Raw genomic sequence first — 24,308 nt, 5'->3', positions numbered from 1 at the left:
TAGACTTTACCCCAGTCCTCAGTTTCACTTTTAGTATCATTCTGATGTAAAGCTCAAATATGATACACAATACTTAATTCTCAATGACCCAAATTTGGGTCAAATATGGACAAACCCAACCATTGGGTTCAAAATGTCAATAAAAAATGTAACCCAACAGTTGGGTTTGTCCATATTTGACCCAAATTTGGATTGAAACAACCCAGCATTTTCTATATCCCTTAATCCTACCCAATACCTAAACGTAACTGCTACCTTACTAACTATTATGCAGTAATTAGGAGTTTATTGAGGCACAAATCTTAGTTAAAGGTGCTATATGTATTTTTTAGCGGCCTCTATCGGTGATGTTTCAGTTTGCAAACAATTTTTATAAGAGTGTTTGTGCTCTTGCGCGTGCTCGAACACAAGCTTTTATTAGCTTGATGTTGCTCCATATCTAGCATAAGGCATTTTACTAACTATTCGTGTATCTTTCACAATCAGCAATGTCAACATAGATGAATGTATAGTATGATAATGAAAACGAATATCTATCTATATATATATATATATATATATATATATATGTATATATATATATATATATATATATATATATATAAGCAAGATGGTTATTTGGCTATTTAATATTGCTATACAAAGCTAATGTCTTGCAGATTTTCTGTTCGAGAGCACTACACATCTTTTCAAGTTGTACAGGGACAGCTATAGATGTATGTGAGAGTTCATGTTTTCAGCATGGGGTCTGCTGAGAACAATCTGTGTGACAACGATGTGGTGAAGGATGCTTTTTTTTGTTTGTTTGTTCTGCTAGGGATCTTAGTTTGTTCTTAGAGCAGCGAAACAGCCTCAAGGCAGTGTGTTTATAATAGAGCAGTGGAGAGGTAAGGGCTCTGATGCCTGCCTCTCAGTGCTCAATGTCAAAGGCCAGTCAGAGACACTTGTTGTGGTAGATTGCTTGAAGATTGGTTAGATGGTCAATACATTGTTTTGTATGACTGTTCGGGAGTGATGGAGAGGGAGAGGTGGTGGTTGTAGTGGTGGTGGTGGGGGGGGGGGGGTAGTATGTTTGCGAGAGGAGTGCATTTAACATGTCGTCCCCTTGGAATTATAAGGTTCTATCTGACATTTTTGTCAAAATTGAGTTATTCACATATTCGTATTCTGTGACAATTTATTTACATTATGTGATGTGTTTTGTACATTTAGGGTCCCTGTTATTTTTATGTTTGAAAGAAACTTGTTCCCCATACACATTTTCCTATATGGAATGTAAAAACTTTGAAGCTCAATATCTCAAAACTGTTCAGAACGCAGATAGAACCTTATAATTCCAAGGGGACGATGTTTGGGTGCAGCGCAGGGAGCATGTGGTGCTAAATATATTCATGATGTGGGAAGGTAACTCTGTGGTTCAGGCAAGCTCAACCTTGCTTCAGGTCAAACCCAGGGCTAGCCCATCAAAAGCTCTTGGGTTTTGTAGTCCACAACAGCTTTGTGGTTGCTAGGACAGTTGCTGAGACAGATTGCACACTGTTCAATAAATATTGTGTGTGTGTTTGGGTGGGTTTTCTAGATTATGTGATTCGAATTATTGTGTGTGAGTGGGTGGGTGGGTGGGTGGGTGATGGCCGTTTGGCCAGATGTGGCCAGCTGTGGATCTGGTGTACTAGATAAGCTTGTGCTCGACTCCTCCAGGCTTACATCAATGAGCTGTACTTTGGACCGTGGCTTTGGGCTCTCATTGTCATCTCTCATTACAGATGCAGAGATAAACTTGACACACACATGCAGGGAAAAAAAAGCAGGCTCTCTGTTTATTAATTAAAGAATTATTACAGTCAATCTGCTTGTGGTCACAATAAGGCTTGTGGTCACAATTTGATTGGGTTAGCTTGCTAGCCCTTGCTGAAACTTACGAACTTACCTATTTTGTGTACCTATTTATTTATTTTGGTTACATATCAGCTGATATTGTTTATTTAATCGTTCATATTTCCTTTTTTTTAACATTTACATTACCATTGACATGCTCTTAAAATCAAAATGATTAAATAAATACAATTATTAGTGTTCTTTTTATTTCATTTTAAGAGCATGTTAAATTACAAATATGATATGAGAGTATTTAATTGTTCATGTAATTATTTTGACATTTACAGAACCTTTAACATGCTCTTAAATGAAATGAAATATAAACAAAGTGAAATAAAAAATCAAAACATTTTGTAATCTTAATTAAATTAATTAAATTTCAAAATTAACATATATTTTTAGTTTTATTTTGCCCATGTATCTTTTGTCAGCCATAACACCATATCAGCCATTCAGCATGTCTTTATCATATCTATAACCACCTTCTCACAGTAAAATGCCTACTGTTTGAGCTACAGTAAACAATATGCATTTGTATCACAGTGTCATTTTCTAGAGGCTCTAGAGTGACACAGCATTCTATTGCTTTAATGCTTAAAAATGTGCTACCCATGAGTAAAGATTTTAATTTCCAAAATCTCATAACCTTACAGGAGTCCTGACACAGCTGACAAACTGTCATTGAGATTTTCTTGAAATTCTACCTATATTGAAGCTTTCTCCAGAGGTATTATAAACCCGCTTGGTAGAGGCAGGTGAGATTCTCCATTTTTGTCCTCTGTCAGGATTGCACAGGACAAACATTGCTCTAAGGGCCTGAAGGAAAGGCAGATTAATGCAACGGGCTTGAATATTTCATATCAAATGTATTAAAGCCTCATACCGCCTCGCTCTTTTTCCATCAGTCCTGCGGGGTGACTTTGACTCGAGCGGAGGGAGGGATGCCCCATCCCAGGTCTCACACTCTTGTTTGTCACATTTTCATACCACGTTATTTGATCACTCCACCCTACACCTTGTGTTTGATTTATGCGTTTTCACAAATTCATGATAAGATGTGGCTCCCTGACTGTTTGTTCTTTGTCTGTCAGCGAATGTGTGAGGAAATATTCATCTGCTTTTGTTTCGAAGTTATTTTTGACTGTTTCCTCATTTCACAAAAACAGCGGAGGCTTAAATCTTGGCTACACAATCGGCATGTGTTGAATTCGTGCTATATGATATGTTTGCACCATTCCTGCAGTTTGTAAATCTAGTTTAAGAGGATTAGGACAGCGTCTGCCTCTGCTTAGCCGTGGATGACGGCCGAATGATGCATGTTGGGGATGTCGTGACATTGTGATGCTATGCTGCCCGCTATCGCCCCCCGCTGGCCGGGAGGAACCATTCGGGCTCTTCTGATTGACACCGGGTCCTCTCATAGACTGAGAGAATCAAAAGGCCCGGATCATAAAACACACTCTCCCACTCATGTGTAATGAGAGCACTTCAGCTCCTGTTGTGCTTGATGCTCCGATTTGACCAGCGATCAGCCTTAGACATAAAGGAATGCCAGAGTCCACATTTCTCTAGTGCCCAGATCAAAGTGATATATTCTTTCTAATACAGTGAATTTCATCTCGGAACACTGTGCACAGCGCACCTTGCCAACGGTAAGAGTGTATTTAAGTCTGGCCACACACGCTCATTCGATCACTGGCTGCGGTGTCAGCTGCTATGCCTTGGTTGTGTTTTTCTCCTTGCTCTGGCTTATTCATTATGCATACTGTTTAAAATGTCACTCTCCATTTACTGCTGGTCCTAAAACCCTGGGGCTTTGTGCTGAGTAAAGTGTATCCTCTAAGTTCCCATGTGTCTGCTGTTTCTCTTTGTTATTCTTCCTTACGCGTCACTTGATGATGGGGACGGAATGCTACCCATTCTGCTTTCGGTCACCTCATGTCTCTCTCGGTTGCTCTTCATCCCACTTTAATGCACATGGCTGTCGTCGGTGTCTCTTTCGTGCTCCGTGTAATGTTATGGTTTTCATTTTGTCTATTATTTCTCTTGCTTTTCACACCCTCAGCTGGCTGTCGTCTCTGGCTCAATGTTTTATTTAAAAATTATTGTATTTTGTCGAGGCTGCATGATAACAATTATCTGTTGGACTATATGCGGCAAGGTAAATCAGAGGTTCAAAATATCGATCACATTTCAGTGATTCTTGGGAATTTGGATAAAACAGGTTTTAATTTTGAAAATAAAAAGTTAGTTAAATTACAAAATCTAAAGGTATATCATTATAAAGCAAGGTCTTGGCTGTTCAGCAATGCACCGGTGCAACCTCCTCATTTTGTATTTTTTTCATAAAATAGGCGTTTCTCCAGTTATCACTTTGTTTTTGTCAACACCGTCAGACAAAATAAATAGCAAATTATTTTTTATTTGTTTGGTCTAATATGTATTTAGAATTTTTAAATCATTATCTGGCATTCTTGGTACACATATATGCTGTTAAATGTTGAATATTCACTTTTGTTCATTTTTTATACTGTTTTGCGTGTACTCCTTTAAAAGATATAACATCATACAACATTTACTTTAAGCCTAAATAGAAAAATTAATGTTGTTTTACTTAACAAACATATTTTTGTATTAAAAGAGACTATTACTTTAATAACTCAACAGCACTGAAGAATCATATTTCAAGTATATTCATTTAAAACCAATAAAACTCCCTCTGACGGTGGTGACTTTAGAACTGACGGTGGTGACATTAATCTGACGGTGGTGACTGTGACTCTTTACAACATACAATTCCACAATGTATACCACTCAAGTCAATCAATTCTTGCTTAACAACTTCATTTAACTCTTTGGTCCAAAAAATAACAATCTTGAGCACTGTGATAAACATTTTTTTCCTTTTATGAGGTATTCCTCATTTAACTCTGCCTCACTGTGTATTTTCTCTCTCAGCTTTTTTTGGTATTCCCTGTTTCTTCTCCTTCTCTCCTCTATATAGCTGCTGCCTAGCCATAACTTTCGAAAATACATAAAGTCAAAGTTGAGTGTAATGACTATGAAATTGGGGGTAATTACAGCGAATGTTAGATTTGTTTAAATGATGTCATGCCATTTTCATTTGGCTTTAGTCATTGGAGATGCATAGCCTGGAATGGATAGTGCATACTATGTGCTGTGTAGGTAGGCAGTAGCTGCACTATGTGCATCCTTAGTTCTGGTTAGTTCTGGCAGGTCACGTTAGTCAAGCTCGCATCAGCCGACTATTAGCTGATCCACCTCCCCCTATAGGAATATGACGCCTATCACTGTACACATATACAGTATAAGCTCCTTCAGTATTATCATCAGCTATCACGTTTCTCAGGAGCTCATTACCCTCCTCCTTCCCCAGCTCCACTCGTCAGTCAGGACTTGACATTCTGATTCCCCAAGAATCTGAATAAATTCTCGAATTATATTGTACTTTAAATTTTGAAATAATCTGCAAAACATTCATGTTGGTTCTGTTCTGTTTACCCCAAGGGGGTTATTGCTGCTCCTATCCATGCTAGGCTTTAACAAATTTTTAGTGTGGGCAAAAATCTAAATGAACGTCATGAAACACAATTTAATCGCATCAAACGTGTTCAGATTAGAACTGCTGTATTCCTGCAGCTGAACCACAGCCGTGAGGATATCAGGAAACATCCTCACTCTCACTCGCGCTCATAGTAGCATGCAGTGTAAGCCTGAATGGAAGAAATATAGGGGGAATTAAATAAATAAAAATATTAAAGAGGTGAATGGAACATTACAGGATAATATATTGGTATTTATTGTGATCAACAATTATATTCTAGCCTCTGTTATAGACCATTTGGGGGGTTTTGTCACCACCGTCACACGGTATGTCACCACCGTCAGATAGAAAACCTGACGGTGGTGACGTCTGACGGTGGTGACAAAACCTACTCTTTCACATGATATGCATGAGTTGTTCACATTATAGCCATCTTGTTTCCCCTCTGTTGCTAGCTACTTCAGACCTCTTCTTAAAAAGTATACAATTATGTCATAATCTAATCTAATATTTTCTATACAAAAGAGACGGTGTTGACATGTTATGGTTGTGACAGTAGCAGTGCCCAAATATATGAACAAATTTAAGAGAAAATAGCAAAATTACGGGAGCTTGAGTGATCTTGAAGCATGCTGTAAAGCTGAAGGTTTGAAAATGGGGTATGGAGGAATGTAGTTGACCTTGTAGTTGCCTGATTTTATTGCTTTTTATAAATATCTGACGGTGGTGACGAATATGTGGGACACATTTTGAACAACCACAAAATAATAGTAAATATTGTTCAAAACTCAATGTTTGTAGTTTTTAATACATATTACAATGTACTCTTTTGTGTGGTAAATATATTATTCAATTCAATTATTCCTTTTTGTTTTTTTAATCAAGTTGAAATGATTATCTCCTATCCGAGGACAGCTGATTTTGTAGGCAATGGGCCAGGATATAATCATTAAAATAATAAAAATGAAAAATAAACCTATAAAAGAACCTTACATATGTGCAAAGGACCCCCTGATTATAAACTTGATTCTTTTCATTCATGAAAATGTTATTAATTTCCAACAGAATTAGCACTTTTTTTAGTGGGACATGTTTTTGCCAAAGTTTCAAGAATCAGTGATTTATCAATATGGTTACAAGGATACTTCCGGTACAGCTACCACAGCTGCAACAGATATACAATAAACGGGTCCGGGGTAAGGCTAATCAAATTTTAAATTGCTCCGATCACCCACTTTTTGGGGAGTTTAATTTGCTCCCCTCAGGTCGCCGTTTTAGGCTACCTATGCTAAAACCAGACGTGCTACACTGTAAATGATTTCTGTTGTTTTCACAGGATTATACTGTTTTTCTCAACAGTTTCTTACTGTATAATCTATGTACAGTAAGTTACAGTAGATTTAGTTGTTTTCACAGTATTAAATTGTTTTTTCAACAGTTATGTACTGTGCACACAGTTGACAGTATGTTACTGTAGAATTTCAATGCATTCTGGGAAATTATCAGTTACTGTTAATCTAAATACAGCAGTGCAAATTGACCGCGAAAAACACCACACACAGTTCCACGGAAAAATTGCTAGCCTACTAATGTTATTCTTACATTTAAAATAAAAATGTAGCACTGGTTGACCATTAACAGTCATAATTTATGACATAATTTATGTCAGTGGGGTGTGCATGAAAGCATATTTGACTTTGGAAGAGTTTCTCTGTCGTGTCAGTGGTGCTGCTGTCTTTTCTGCCGACCTGGAACTTCTTCATCTGGTAAGTAATAATTCTTATAATGTGTATACGGATTCTAGCTAATAACTTTAAAGTTTTTTAGAATACCTGACCACGATTTCTACATTCAATTTAATCTATTCTAGACATTTTAATATAATATGTATATGATAGGCTACGCTTCAATGTAGCCATTTGGGGCATGTTACTGTAAATTCAAATACATTAGTACGAAATGACCGCGAAAAATAACCACAACCAGCTGCCATTTTATTAAGAACTCTTCAGTTCCCTTCTCTCTGTAAGAACGCGCAGGCCGTGCATCGCGTCGCTGTCGGCAACGTTTTCGCCATACATATCTGGTTAGTAATTCATATTTTTATGCAAACCATATGAGTTACTTACGTTAACAGATTAACGTTAGAAAGAACTGGCCGCGGAATGTTCTATAAGCCTAGCATAAGTCAGACGCGGATTTCTTTCATCTTGATAGCCTAACTTACTTGATTAAATATGTGATTTTATTAACATATATTTCATATGTAACCTCTTATAAGGTCAAAATGGTCTAATCATTTTGTTATTTACCACGTTAAGTCGGTGAAAGCGCCTGCACGTTCATTATTTTATAACTTATAGGGGTTAGGAATTGAAAATCGATATCCTGAAATCGGATATCCAAGGTTAGGATTCGGATTTATTGTTATAAAATTAAAGTGTCAATTCCTCTTATTGATTTTTTCACGCTTTTTTTTTCGTGTAAATCCTGACCTGGCGTTCTGCCATTTAACGTTAACGTTACCTCAGTGATAACTGATGGACCACGGAAAGCGCCCAGGTGTATTTTTGTCCAAAATATTAAGTCATGTATCACACAAGCAAGATTTAACCTACGTTTTCACGTGATCGTAAATGAATTGATGTTGAGTTATGTTTCAGCTTGCGTTGCATTCAAAAGAAAAGAGTGGACGATAGAGACGAGTTATCTTTAGCCGTTCTTGGCATATTTATTTCAGCTGTTGACACATCAGTCTCTAATGAAGATTCTCTCAGTAATATGATCCTCTTAACTACGGTAAATCAACTTGGACAAACATAATAATAATACAAACGCATCCTCCATAGCCTATACTTTAGTGCCCTCTTGTGGCATAAACATATGCACAACACTGAACAGTATAGCATTGCATTATATTACACAGCATACAACTGAGGACATAATGAACATACTTTAACAATTGATTTTAAACAACAGTCCAACAAACAAGATTTTAGTATTAAGTGAATTACACTTTAGACATAATTTTGTCTGTTTTTGCTGTTTAGCCAAAACAACAACAACAAAAACGTACTGTATTTTAACTGTCTTGTCTGTTCTCCTTTTCCACAGGTGTGAGCTGTGCATGTTAAGAAGACCCCTATCCATCTTGACGACCGATGAATTGTAAATCTAATCTAATTTAATTATTCTATTTATCTAACTACTACTACTATACCTTGGTCCAGCACTGACCCACTGAGAACATTTTAAACAGATTATTATCCATCTGTGAATTTTGTCTATCTGCAAGTTGTTAAGAATTGTTGTGTGAAAATAAACGTTGTTGTACAGTTTAAGGTTTAATTGCATAAAAGCTTGGATAGAAAACTTCCTATTGCAAAAGTTAGAACATAAGTCTACATATAAATGATTATTAATACCATAATGCAAGTTTTTCATGGCACATGTGCATGATGAGGTTGTTTTGTGTTTAGTTTTTTTTTTTTTAAAGGACACTGGATAACTTGTCATTTTATAATACTCATCTGGATTGGTGGTTTACTTGTCAAAGCTTTTATAGTTTATAAGTTTATATGTGTCTCGCAGCCCTGCAAATCTGGTCCCTTAGATAGAAAGCAGCCAAAAACCCTTTAAAATCAGCAACTGACCAGTTAGACAGTCTATCTCAAACCAATAGACAATCTTAGACTAGTTTAAGCTGTTTTACCCCAGCAGGGAGTGGGTGGATGAGTTGTTATGAACTATCTTTCTAATAGATTGATCAGATAGCACCCCTTTAATCTTTTCTATTTTACCTGATATTTTTTTTGCATGTATTTATGCATAATTGTTCATGATTGTCATGCATGATTTTTATTGTATTATATTACATTGTTATTATTAATGTATTTAATTGTATTAATGTATTTAAATGTATATTATAAATGCGCTAATGTGTTTGAAAATACACAATAAACCTTGTGCAGTTAAATCTTCAATTGTTCTTTTTTCTATTTCCCATTAACAGTTAAAATAATATTTCTACGGATTTTCTACAGGTTACACAGTAGCACTATAAAATAAATACAATAACATTACATACTATACAGTATTATTAAAAATGGACAGTGTAATTCTGTACTTTAATATGGTAAGAAATTACAGTAAAATAATGTTATTTAATTTACAGTATGCTTAACAGTACTGTTGTTAGTGTTACGGTAATTTTACTGTTAAATGAAATACAGCAAGTACTGGATAATTGTTGCCAGTAAGTTACTGTTAATTTGACAAGAAATTTTTTACAGTGTAGGGATTCTTTTATTCCTGTGGCTATAAGGAACCTGAACTCACTTGGGTGATATCTTATGAATTTTTTATAGTACATGCTTATTTATCAGTATTTATTTTTGTCATTATTTATTAGATATACTGATCTGTGTATTGCATTGTTTTTGTTTTGGTCATTTGATTCTGGGGAAGGAGTGTCTCCATTGATTGATTGATTGACTGATTTGATGTGTGGATGTCTTGTGTTGTGTTTTTAATGTTGTTGGCATCTAGTGGTGCTTTTATTTCTTGTTTTTTAGATCCTGCTGCAGAGTAAATTTCCTTTCTAAGGATAAATAAAGTGAAACTTGAACTTGTGTACAAGAATCATTGTACAAATTAATCACCAATATTTAAAAGTTTAAGGACTTATCTTATGCTTACCAGGGCTGCATTTATTTGATCAAATCTAGTTTTACTTAAAAACAAACAAACAAACAAACAAAAATATTGTTGGTTTAACTTAAAAAATTAAGTAACCTGGTTGCCTTTAAAATTTTAAGTTGATTGAACTGGAAAAAGTGAGTAAATACAATGAAGGAGATTGATTTAATCATCAGAAACTCAAAATAATAAGTTATCTGAACTAAATAAATTATTTAAGTTGATTTGACAAAAGAAAAAAATATGAAATATTATTTATTTTACAGTGAGGGATGGGTTTCAATTTGGGTTTCTGATTCATTCCTATTAACAAGCTCTTGATGCAGATTATTTTTGGGTATATTTCAGTTATATTGTTCATTTTGCTTATTTATGAAAGATATTCTCTCTATGCTGTAACTGTGAATATGCATTACAGAAATATCCAAACTATTTAGTTAGGGTTAGCTATTTATTTAACAGATAATTATAGTAAAACAGCCAAAACTGCTCTGTGGATACCAACTGAAGTGAACAAGTAAAATGCACACAATTTTTGGTGTTTTTGGTGGAGCGATCTAGATGTATTGAGTCTGCTCTCTTTTGTGGTGAAAATCGGATAACAAATGAAATGACAGTGTTTTTTACAGCAGCTGTCACTTTCCTGGGTAAAAGAATGTGTAACCTAGCAAGTAGGATTCTTTCCTCAGGTGACACAAATTCTTAAAGGTATTTCTTTCTTCTGCAGCACACAAAAGATGCTTTTCAAGAAGGTTGCTAACAGTTTTGGTTACCATTGACTTCCACTGTATGGACAAAAAAAACACAGACTTTTCTCAGAACAACATATTTTATGTTCCACAGAACCGTCATGGTTTACAACAACATGAGTGTGAGTAAACATTGGTGAACCACTTTGAACAAAATATTTATTTTAAGCTGGTGAGCTTGATCCAGATTACAAATCAGACTGGGTGATTCATGAGTAAATAATGACAACATTTTCATTTTTGGGCACACCGTTCCTTTAAGATTTCTTCCTGATCTGACCTTTAAACAATTCAACTATATTAAGTGATATTTTGAATAAAACCAATTTTTTATTTAGATGTTACTGCTTGCACATTTTAAAAGCACATTCTTATTGCGTTTTTAAGTTACCTAACTAAATATTCTCATAGTGGAGCTGGAATTTCTTAATATGCTTAGTGCTAATACTTCAGCATCAGCAAAAAAGTGTGCAGAATGTGACGGTGAAGCTCTGTGCCCTGAAGAGGCACAGAAGTCTGCAGTTTGAGTAAGCAATAGCATGTCTGTTCCAGACCACTAAATTCCCTTTCTTATTCTCTCTCTCTCTCTGACCTGTTCTCACTTACCACAGTATGTAAACACCGGACCTGTCAGCAATAGAAAAGAGGACAAAGAGGAAAAGATCTTTGCCAATAGATGTTAACATGAGGAGAGCTGTCTAATGGTGGTGGTGCTGAAACGATGCAATTCTGGAGTGCTTTGGCAGACAGGGAGCTGTCCGGTGCTGAAATCTGAGGCCTCTAATGCAGTGGCACCGCGGAAGCTGCCGTGTTTGTGTTTCTCTATGTGTGTTTGTGAGTGTAGAGAGTAGAAGAGGGGTCAATTGAAGTTGCATTGTTTCACATGACCGGGCTCTGCTTTAGCAGCCAATTATGCTGTAATTCTACAGCCTGAGCAGGTGATCTCTCCTCTCTCTACCGTCTGTGATAGCTGCAATGAAGAGTTGCTCCACTGTGAACGATTCCAATAAAAGCGTTCCACCATTCCATCAGAGCAAAAACAGCTCAGGGATTGCTGCCAGGAGGTATGTTTGTGTGCTGTATGTGTGTGTGTGTGTGTGTGTGTTCTCAAAATGAGACTTGGGGTGGTTCTGCCTGTCCAAGTGCCATTTGTCGCAGTTTCTGTGATGTACATCTTACAGTCTGTGTGTGGTTGAAAGTTCATGGCACTGAGTGTGCTAGCAGGGAGCAATCCTGCAGTTTGAACAATGTACAAACAATATCTTGGAGACAGGTGATACAGGTGAAGTGATACAGTATTTCAGTATTTTGTTTAGTGCTAATTTTTTTTTTTTTTTTTTTTTTAAAGGATTTGATCTATAAGTTAAGGCAATATGTGTTCACAATAATTTCAGCAATTTTCAACTTTATGTTAACAAGATTCAACTCATTTTTCAAGTCAGTTTAATGTAATTTGAGTTGAAATGATTTAAACTTTTGATTTAAAGGAGATTGTACTTAAAAATTTAAGTTAGACACTTTTTTACAATGTACTTTGTGTGCTAAATGCTACAATACCAACTTGCGGTTCACATTAATTGGTGAAAATCCCATCGCTCTAGATTTTAAATCAGATGTGCTAATTTGAGGGAGTCTCAGAAAGGTAAACAACAAAATCTCAGCATCATAGTCTTTGTTTGTTTAGCTTTTGACTGTTATGAATAAGATATGACTCTTCTGAATTTTTCATATGATTGCTTCCCATGGGAGAGACTTTGAATATATGTGTCCATATATTCTGTATACAAATGGCACGTTATATCAAAAGCCCTACCCTCTGCAGTAACAGTCCTTTGGTTGGCCTTTTCAGTTCTCTAATGACACACAGATCAAGGCTTTTATGTTGAATGTGGGGTCACTGAGCTTTGATCATGCTTGATTGACAGCTTAGGTGAAGGTTGACACCTCCCAACAGGGTTCTCTGTAGAATCAATTATCAATTGTGCATGTCTGGTCCTGATGCTTTCTCTAAATGCTCGATATCGAGGCCAGGGGTCATTGAATTCTGAGCTTTTCATGTTTTACTCTTCATCTTCGTGTTTTTTATTGGTTTTAGCGGTTTAAGTTCTTCAAAGGGCATGCGGGCTGAATATGATGAGCAACATTGTGGGTCCATTTCTTTTTTCTTTCCTAAGATGGCCTCACTAAGATGAACAGTGCTAGAACTGCCTGGAAAAGCTAATGGCTGTCCATGAATCTTTAAACAGACTGAAGGATCTGAGTTTCAATGAGTATGACTTCATCGCTATTTGTGATCTTTTTGCCTGGACTAATGACCCGTGAATGAAGCCATCATAAAATCTACTATTTTAATGGGAAATTTGAGGAGTGCGTTGGATTTGAGAGAATGTAATAAAGAAGATGCTGGTTCGTGTTTGGCTGTTTGGGGTGATTAGGAGGGGTTGGCTACTACACAATAAGAAAACATTATCAGAATTACTTTTAGTAGTTGCTTGTCACAGGCACAGTACCTTTAAATGTACACTTTTGTACCTTATCAACCCCTAGTTTGCCTATTGCTACCTTAAAGTACTAATATGCCCATTCTTGTCACTGGCGCAGTACCTTTAAATGTACACTTTTGTACCTTATCAACCCCTAGTTTGCCTATTACTATCTTAAAGTACTAATATGCCCATTCATGGTAATAAAATGCATTGTAGAGAATGAATATGCACCTTTAAGGCACTAATATGCACACTTAATACACTACTATGTAGTCTTAAATGTGCATATTAGTACATTTAATTTTCATTGTATTAATATGCCAGGTTCATTTACTAAGGCAAACTATTAAGGTTTTAACACTTGTAAGGTACTAAGCTAATATTCTGCTGTAATGTGCTAAGATGCTATACTTAAATCCACTTGAAAGTACTAATATGCACCTTTAATGTATTAATATGCCGCTTTAAGTTAATAAGGTGAACCATTAATGTACTAATTTGGCCTTTTAATGTACTAACATGCCACTTTAAATTATTAATACCATGTGCCTTTACTAAAATGACACTTAAGTTTGCACTCCTAAACTACTAATATGCATCTTTAAGATCGTCATATGCCTCATATCCACCTTTGAGCTGTGGTCACACCAGATGAAATTTGTACAGGCGCTGGTTGTAAAATAACGTATATAAATAAATTTAATATGTAACCATATGCAATCTACTCCGCTTTACTGCAACACTGCAATCCTGAATATGTTCAGTCGGCATTAATTGAATATATGAAGAGTTCAGAAGCAAAAGCCTCTAAATGCCATTTGAAATTTTCTTCTAAAATGATCATTTGATCAATGATCATCAGCTTGTATATTTAAGTTCAGTAATTTCACTTAAATGGCAATGAAGACTACCTATTAATTGTCATTTAAGTGAAATTACTGAACTTAAATATACAAGCTTGATAAAAATGGTCATTTTAGAAGAAAATTTCAAATGGCATTTAGAGGCTTTTGCATCTGAACTCTTCATATCTAAGAGGTCACTCTGTGATGTTTCAATCTTCTATTGGTCACACGATACAAATTCATAAAGCAGAGTTCTCCAAACTTGAACTTTTGAGCGCAGTGAAATTCATATCAGCTTGCGTTTCCTATCTCCCACATTCTTCTGCGTATGAATGGAAGTCATTGGAATGGAAAGTGTAACATGACGATGCTAATAGATCATTTAAATTATACTTTTTGTACCTTTTTACTGACAGCAAGCGGACAAGTTATGCAGTGCTATCACTCCTATATCTCTGAAGCCCTTGATGACGAATAAGCTACGAAACAACTGTATTAAATAGAAAGTAGGTGTTCAATTAAAAAGAGAACATGTCAAACCTTGTGTTGTTTTTTGGCTTATGAGTGACTTTTTGAGTGCTTCCAAGAATTAGGTTATGCTGAGGAGTCGTCATGAAATAGCAAAGAGCAGCAGGCGATGATTTTTATGAAAGCCTGCTTAGAGGAATATCTTATAAGCACAAACTTACAGTTACTGGAAAAGAATCAGGCTCCTCCAGGCCCACTAAGAGCCAATAATATTCCACTCACTTTGCAGCAAATGCAAAACAAATTATGTCAATTTAAGTGCTGAGATTGGGTGCCTTTACTCTGTCTAAATTCAATCTATCTGTCCGAGAGTCTCGGGTGGTTCTGCTCGGTAAACAAACACGGCCAACCATTTCATCTAATCTAGGATTAGCCCCACCTGCCGGTCTGATTGTTTGGGGGCACTAACTGCTAAAATTGCTTTAGAATGAGAGGTTGGATTGTTACGAAAGGGTCAGTTAAAGCACAAAGTGGAGATTCGAGCTACATCTGTGATTCGTGTACCATGAAATTTGCCGAAACTAAGGGGCATTACCCATGTTAACAGAGGCAAATGACACCTTTTACTTAAAAAAACAAACTAACAAAAAAAAAAAAAAAAACAGGCTCCATAAACAAAGCATGGGATTGCTTCTCACTCAATCAAATTGGCCTGACAATGTTTCGAGTTAGCGCTCAAGAATATAAAGTTGAACAAAAGGGAATAGTGAACCATCAGAAATGACGTTAGGGCAGCCTGCTAATGACACTCGTGCTGCTGTAATGGCTGTGTGAGTAATGATAATCAGTGTGCAATTATACCAGGTACTTGCAGAGGTTATGAGCCCATTCCAGCCGATGCAATGCTGATCGCTTAAAACTACAGGGCTGGAAGCGGTGACAGGTGGAGAGACAGGGCCGTTTGCTATGGTCCACTAATACAGAGCCATTTAATCAGGGAGTCCGGGCCCAGCTGTGCATTGCATTGTAACACTTAATCCACAAAGCTATACATATGTGCATTCGAAAGCCCCTCTGACACATGTACAAACACACTGGCGGAAATGACAAATGCCACAGCCTTTATGATTACAGCTTGTCACATTATCACATCTACCTTTATTGCTGGCAGAACAGCTAAAACCGTCACTACCAATTCGTCCGCACACAAGTCAAAGTCACTCGCTCGTATGACTGATAATACCTGCTATTGTGTGCCGGTAATGGCGGGACATAATAGGGGCTTTGCACCGGCTGATTGCAGTGTGTGCTGCAGTGGGTAGATGCGTGAAGGGTCCGGCAGACCGTCCAACAAATCACATCACTCACGGCTCATTTCCATCTTGAATTCCCCCAAGCCTGGCAAGCCGATGTGGCCGCGAGCTCTAATTCACCCTCTGCGTCATGGGAGAAGCGTATACATTATCTTAGCGATGGGCCGTACTTGATTTCACAGAGTCATTATGGCATGGTGGCAGTTAAAAGCTAGACACAATCACGGTCTGTGATCCATTGTTGAATTAGAGGCAGAGCTATGTAATTAGAATAATATCCAGAGATACGATTCATTGGCAGACAAGTGGAAATAAGCATCACAATTCAGCTGGTTGGCACTGCGTTTTTGATCCCTTGATTGACACGTTAATGTCTTCCTCCTTCGGCTTTGTAGTTTTCCCGAAATGCCTGTTTTCTTGTAACATGTTTCATTGCTCCCTGTGGAGGCTGTTTGCTCTGTTGTCCATAAAATAGATCTGAAAGGATTCTTATAAAGTTGCAGCAGTGAAGGCACACTTATGCACATACAAAGAGTTTATGAAATACATATATTATGTGCATGACCATAAATGTTTAGAATATATAGTGTAAATAGATTTATTTGATGCCACATAATATAATATTCATGATGTAGACATTTACAACCAAGGTTTAATCTAGTGCTGTGTAGTGACAGGGATGGTATGGAATAAATCCAGTTCCGATTATTCTTTATTTATATTTTTGGTCCCACTTTATATTAAGTGGCTTTCAGTACTATGTACATCGTTCATGTTCATGTTGTATTGTAAAACACTTTTGGTGCTATAAAGGTGTGATACAGGTAAGGTTAGGGACAGGTGTGGTGGGATGGGTAGGTCTAAGGGTTGGTTAATGCCTCCTTCACATTGGCAGTTGAAATCAGCTCTGTAATATGCAATACGCCCCCAATGGCCGTCGTACTACCCAGTGAAAAGAAAAGATTGATTAGAAAAGTTGATTCTGACAGTTCATATGATCTCTCTGATGAGGGTTATGGAGATATTAATAGGAAGGCTGCTGTGTGAGGAAAGTTTCTCAGGAGGTTGACCTGTCGGGTCGGCTAAGAAATGTGATATAATGGTATAAATAATACAATTTATTTGTATTAACTGCCCTAATGACATTACAAAATCATGAAAATAATAAAAAAAAATGGCACGACAACTTATCGTTATAAAATCATTATTTATTTTATTAAAAGTCAGATTTGTTTATCAAAGCAATGGTAACTTCCGCTGGAATTGTCGGATAGAAACCGTCCATAGCTTTTCGCAAGAGTTCAATTTTTTTAACGCATCCGGATGACCAACGGACACGATTTTCTTTGCACAGCACTCGGTCGGACCCGTTTCGGACCCATTCGCATGTGGCCTGCGAATCTCCATAGGAAATGAATGATTTCTGGTCGTTTCAGAGCCATATCGGAGCTGATTTCAACTGCCAGTGTGAAGGCAGGGTAAGGTGCAAGGGAAGGGTCAACAGTGTAATTACACATGTAATTACATAACTTGATTACAGCTGTAATTACATGCAGGTATTTTTTTTTTTTAAATATAAGTACAATGTAAACCCATGTATATACGCAATACATCCATTGTATCAAATTTTTAATTTCAATGTTGGTACATAGTTAAAGCCACTTAAAGTGAGACCATATTTTCTTCATGATTGCATTTAACAATTCTCTTTTCAGAAAGCACCAGTCGGATGTTACCGCATATGATCGAGTCAAATGTAAATTCCAGTAACTGCCCCGACCGATTCAGTGACTTAGTGTGTAGTTTAAGACTCATTTGTGACTGTGAGTCATTAAAAAGTGAGTCATTTAAAAGAACTAGTCATTTGTGTGCCAAATGAACCTCACTGGTTGCACTGTGTGTTCTTGGAAAGATTTGAACTGTTTTGTATATTAATCTATATCTTTGCTTGTACTGGATGCTGTTTTACTGTTTAAACACATTGATGTTTGTAATTAGTAGTAATGGTTTAGATGTCATCCATCAAAAAGCGATTTTGTTGGATTTCACTTCAAGGACTGACTAAACTGCCTATTGGGGTCTTAAGCCCCTACTTTGGCTGTCCACGTTAAGTGATTGGTCCCTGTCAGGGTGTCATCAGGATGGTCCGTGGACCTTCACTACGCATTTAAAGGTGCATGTGCGAGTGGCTTGAGCGCTTGAAAACAAAGTCCACTAGGTGTGTTTCCACGCCCATGACCAAATGAATGTACTTTGAAAGGTTTGCACATTCAGTTGTGTGTTGGATGGAGCGGAACACTAAATTAAGTATAAAAAAATAAGAATACCTTTGGTCTTTAGACTCAATTCTAGTTTTTCTGAATTGTTCATGACAACGTATATGCATTGATGGAGGAATGTACATTTAAGAATTGTTAACAGAACCAAACACCATAAAAATAATTAGGTTCCAGTATTTTTTTATTTATTTTAACATACCTGTTCTGAATATAAACTGGTTCTTGTTTCTCAACCTTGAGATTTAATTTACTCTCTGCAGAACATTTGATAGTGTTGCGATTTACTATAATCTGCCAACACCAAGACTAGAAAAGAGGTTGCAGACAAATTAAGTTATGAGAAATAACATGCTTGAGCTCTATTTTGTACAAAGTGGAAAGAAATGAAAGATCTTCCTCTCAAGGTTGGCATCTATGAACACATCTAAAGGTGATGATACACAGGGCAACTTTTTGAGCAATGTGGGCAATCTTGTTCCTTGTTCACTTTCCCATTGAAAATGGGCAATACATTTCTATCTGGATAATTTAGATCGGCCGTGGGCACTGTGTCTCATCTGGTTGCCCGTTGACACTGACATTGCCCAGCAACATTGCTCAAAAAGTTGCCCAGTGTATCATCACCTTAAGAGATGAAAAGAGAGAAAGAGGTAGAGCGTGAACAGCCAAGCAGCAGAGTTTGATTGGCCTCTTGCTCTGTCCTTACGTTTATAACCTGACCTTTAGCCGGGGATCTATAATGCCCATCACGGACTGGGAGGAGAGATGTCTCAATTCTCCATGCTGCCATTTCTGTGGCCAAGTTCTCAGCCATAATGACATTGCCCTGTTAGGGGTCATTGGCACTTTGGTTTTTCTGACTTTGAGTGGAAGACAGTTTCACCACATGAAAAAGGATCTCATAGAACAGCCATAATTTATCTCCACTCAGAATCTTTTAGTATTTTATACATGTGTGTAATAATTCATGTTGCATTTTGTATTTCTGCCAGAATCCCTCAAATTAAATAGCATGCATTACAAATTTATAGTCTGCTTGTTTTAAGCATGGTCTGTTTGAAAGCCAAAGAGCCTCTGTTGTTCTGTGTCCCAGAACTTCACAGTTAACACTGATGACACAATACGCCAGGAGCTTCATATATCTCGCCAGACCGAACCGCTCTTGCGTGCACATGCGCTTATTTGTGCGTCATAGGGACAGCTCTCGGGCGTTTGGCGATTTAGGGAGATTACTCTCTCGGACTTCTGCGTGCCTGGTGATGTCGCAAAGAATAAACTCAATAGGTAAGCTCTCACACACACAGACAGGGCGCTGCTGAGAGGGGAAAACAACCAGATCATGTGCCTGGGAACTGTGCGCTCACTGCAATACCTACAGTATAAATGAAGTAAAAAGGTGAATCAACCTTACAAAATGCATATTTCATCAAAAGATACCGTTAACACCTCCATTAACAAGAGACGAAGCGTTTCTCTGACAGAATTATTCATATTGCTGACAACTCCCTGCAGTCTGGCCAGGTCTCGCGTTTGACCCAGAGTGCTCTCTGGGTTATCAAGGGTAAACCCGATTTGAAGTGCTTTTCTATGTCTGCTTTCTCAGAATTTGGAGAGCTACAGTTTGCACTGGCATGACCTCTTTGACACTTAGAATGAATGAAGCGAGCGAAGAGGAAGAGAGGAGGAGCGGACCGTGGGGAATCGAGCAAAATGAGAGACACGGACACGGCTGAGTAGCAGGGAAACTTTAGGTTATGTCTGCTTTTTTTGTACGGATCTTATTCAGGGAAATCTATAATACATGGAGAGAGCTTTCCGTTAGCATTCATACGTTAGCATAGAGCGTTAGCGCTCATCTTTGCTCATAACTTATAGTAAATGTTTTCTATTTCAATATGTTTTAAAATGTTATTTATTCCTGTGATAGGAAAGCAGTATTTTCAGCAGCCATTACTTCAGTGTTCAGGGTAGGGTTGCACCAGCCTTTCCGAAATCAGCCCGATTATCTTTTGGTTTGTACCCAGCAATACATTTAAACTAAGTTTAATGGTGCAACGTAAAAATATTTTGTAACCTAAGTTGAAACTCAGTGCCATTTACGTTATGTAAGTTGTAACTTACATATCATTCTAATATTCTGAGAAAATGTTTCTTGAGCTTCAAATCATCATATTAGAATGACTTCAGATAAATCATGTGGCACTAAACACTGATAAAGTGATTGTGATAAAACTGGCAGAGATTGTAAAGCACAGGAGTTTCTATAAAAATATATTTTATTGATGTATATTCAATGTTGCTTGCTAAAAACGATTTTGTCAGAACGCACCGACAATTATCAATGGCTTTCAATAGAGATAGATGTGTTTGAGGCTGGATGGTTTAGTTATGGCATCTTCCAGCGAGGGTTTTGTATGTGTGTGCGCTCATCTGTCTATAGACCATTTCAAAAGATGTAAACAACACTGGTCCAGAAGCACTTCCTGTTTCAGTTTTTTAACACTACATAAAAGCTGGGATAAAATACAACCAACAGAACATTTAAAACTGAATCAAAAAGTTAAACAAACATCTTTAAGAGCTTTTCTTTACATGTGAAATAAAGAAAACAGTTACAAACTGAAACAGGAAGTGCTTCTGGACCAGTGTTGTTTACATCTTTTGAAATGGTCTATAGATCGCAAGGAATGAGCATGCATGAGTCATGGTGATCTTCTCTTTTTAATTCACTCTCCTACACACCCCTTGCCAGCAATCAAGTTGAAGCTCACAGAGGCAGGAAGGAACAGTCAGGGTGCATGAGTCTCACAATCTTACCTTCTTCAGATTCTGAGGGCTCTGGTGTCAACAGAGATCACAGGAAGCCGCTCTGGAAATGATTTAAAAAGAATTTGAAAGGTGACATTAATGTTACATCTGCAATTCATGACCTTCTGAGGCAAGAAATTACACTTGACATCCTGAAATAGTCACAAAGCCATTGTGTGTGAGTTAGGAGTTTCCATTTTCATACCCTAAGGTGAACAGTCTGACTATCATCATCTGCATAGCTAATTATGTTTGTGCAATTGTGTTTCTTGTGCAACGAAGGGCCATTTTTCTCCAGTAGATCTGTGCACCATCTACAAAGTGGATATTTCATGTCAGTGTAGCTGTTAAATTCGAGAACTCAAAAAGCCTGAGACCATTTTTCTGATTTAATAGAAACATTTGTATTACAAATTATATTATCGGCATGTAATGTAAATGATTTTCTGAATTTAATGACGGCAGCACTCGAGCTGCATAAACTCCATATGTTTGTGTATAAACCTGAAGATCATGTTCTCCAGCATGATTTTAGAATAACCCAAACAGCATCTTCTGCTTGAATCTATTTACAGTTGATAATTATATAAGAAATAGTGCAAAATATTAAAGGTATTTCCATTTTACGTCATAACGTTTGATAAAAAAAAGTGGCAAAGTATTTTTCATACTTTACAACATTACATTTATTAATCTAGGTTCATATGTACACATACTAAACCATTTTTGTGCTTTAGAACAAACATGAATGAACAATAGTATACACTACAACTATTTTAATAAATTGTTCATTTTTTTTTCCTGATAACCAATGCATTAAGTCAGACTAAAGCCTGTTTCAACATCCATAAAGATTGTTAAATGCAGTTGTCGGTAGAATACTGGAATCACTGCAGTACAGTTAACCCCTTTAGCCTGATTAAAAGCATTTCATTTCATGGCTGGGAACACATTTCATCTGAAAGAGAAGGCCAATTAAAAGCTTGTTTGTCTGCCAGATTAGTTGTGAATGAGAGTAAGTGTTGGTAGCTATATCTTCTTTTCAATCCAATCAATAATGTGCATGGTAACGCAGGGTGCGCTGCAGCTCGTCTCTGAGCGAGCTGTGTGGGGGCACGGCCATTTAATGTCACGTATGTGGGCCACTCTTTTGCCCTCTTCTCCTGCTCCTCTTGTTTTGGTCTGGAGCACTTAATGTGAACTCAACCTTGCATGCTTTAAGTAATCATGTGGCCCTTTAAAAGGTTACGTGACACTAAATTTTGGAGTTTAATGGAGTCCCTGTAGGGTGTAACCTCTAGAATTGCTCAGTAGACCTTCAGCACACTAAAGAAGTAATCCATATGACAGCGCAGTCAGCCATTTGAGAGAAAAAGAGTGAGTGTGTGTGTGTTTTTATGGGTGTACTTAAGAGGGCTGGATTGTTGGGTATGTCAGTGCTTGTCAGCAGACTGCTCATTTGAGTATCTATATGGTAAAGTACAGCTGAATAATACATTTTTGTCCACTCAGAGAGATATTTTTTGTCTGCAAGGAAAAATACTGCACATACGATTCACTTACACAAACACACTAATTGAATCGAGTGACAGCGGTGAACTGTGGACTTTCAGATGTTTAATACTCCTGCTCATCTTTAATGAATAGTATAGCCTGAGTACATGTGTACGGCTGCCCTGTACACTATAGAGTAGCAATTAATGTCAGTATAAAGAGGAAAGTGCTGCCCTTAAGCATGTCTATGCAGCTTTTTAATGTCATATTTCACTGGCACATAATCCATAATTTAATATCTCAGTGAGGAGGGACTGGAAGTATTAGAACATCTAAAGATAGTCTCATATAAAACATGGTATACCTGAATTTGACTGTTTGTATGAGCATACTCCGATTTTCCTCATAGCAAGCATTAACAGGAGTGTTCAACATTTACTAAGAGGGTAACAATACAATACATTCTGAAATGAACTAAAGCATATATTGTATTATAATTATATTATATTATATTATATTATATTATATTATATTATATTATATTATATTATATTATATTATATTATATTATATTATATTATATTATATTATATTATAGTTAAGTATTACACCAGAGCCTGGCAAGCAATTGGATTTTAAGCGGTATTTAAATAATTTCATGTATGAACATCTTTCTTGAAAATAAAACATAAAGTTATATTATTTCTGATAATGCATTAACACAATTCATTTAACCCAATGCATTTAACAAAAATAATAAAAAAACAAATACAAATACAAATAAAAAATCAATTTCATCTCAGGCTTTTGGACCCTGAAATATGCAACATATACTTTGTACACTTCAGACTAAAGCCTGGTTTAAAATAAATGGAGATTGGTAAATAAAACTGTTGGTAGATAATAAAAAAGTTCAAATTCTATTGAAAATAAAACATGAGGGTTTTGCATTTGAAAATATACATTTATTAATGTAAAATATCGCAAGGAATAGTAATAAAATGATTATAAACTCTGATTAAATCTCAGTTTCAAAGAGTCACAAAAATGTTTAGTGATTCTTTTTTTTTTTTTTTTTTTTACAAAATTGAAAGTCAGTTCAAAACATGTTTAAAAACAATTAAAAAATAAGTGCATGTTTCTTCAAAGTGATGACAAAATCAACAATTGGGTAATTTTTTTCAAATGAAACTATGATTAATTTTTAAAGAAACTTCAACAACTATGATTCAAAGTCTTACAGAGCTGACATAATTAATATTTGCATATGGAATTGTGATTGGTAATCCTGTGCAATTGTTTGTATACTGAAATATGATTGGCCTGTTCTTTCATCTGTAGCTCTATATGCACTACAAAGATGGTTTCTGTATCTAAAGCAGAATGCATTTGCTTTCCCACCCGTAGTCACTGACTTATCAGATAGCGTTTTAGTATGAAGGCATCTTTTAAGAAAACCGATTTCTGACTTAAAATGGTCATGAATTAATTAATTATTGTAGTTTCAGAAGGCACCATTTTATTATTTTCGCCAGCCACTGAACGATTGATAGTAACCCAATCTAAACTGAAACGTCAACCTTATTATTTTGCTTTCTTACCTGCACTGGTGTTGGAAGTGTATGTCAAGAAGTGCAAATTTAAATTTTTTATTTCTTTTTATATTGCAGTGATAAAACAAGCGGAAATACTATTTTGACATGTCTGTATGTCTGGATGGAGATT

At 36.5% G+C, this 24,308-nt stretch overlaps 1 protein-coding gene across 3 annotated transcripts in view; it reads left to right on the top strand.

Moving 5' to 3' along the window:
• nrg3b (neuregulin 3b) overlaps nucleotides 1-24,308 on the top strand; it is a 147,291-nt gene that overhangs the window by 13,940 nt on the left and 109,043 nt on the right. The window lies entirely within an intron of this gene.

This window comes from Pimephales promelas, chromosome 17 (assembly GCF_988280905.1).
Source record: "Pimephales promelas chromosome 17, fPimPro1.hap1.1, whole genome shotgun sequence".
NCBI lineage: Eukaryota > Metazoa > Chordata > Actinopteri > Cypriniformes > Leuciscidae > Pimephales > Pimephales promelas.
The sequence above is the reverse complement of the archived record's forward strand: the minus strand, read 5'-3'. Positions and strand labels throughout refer to the sequence as shown.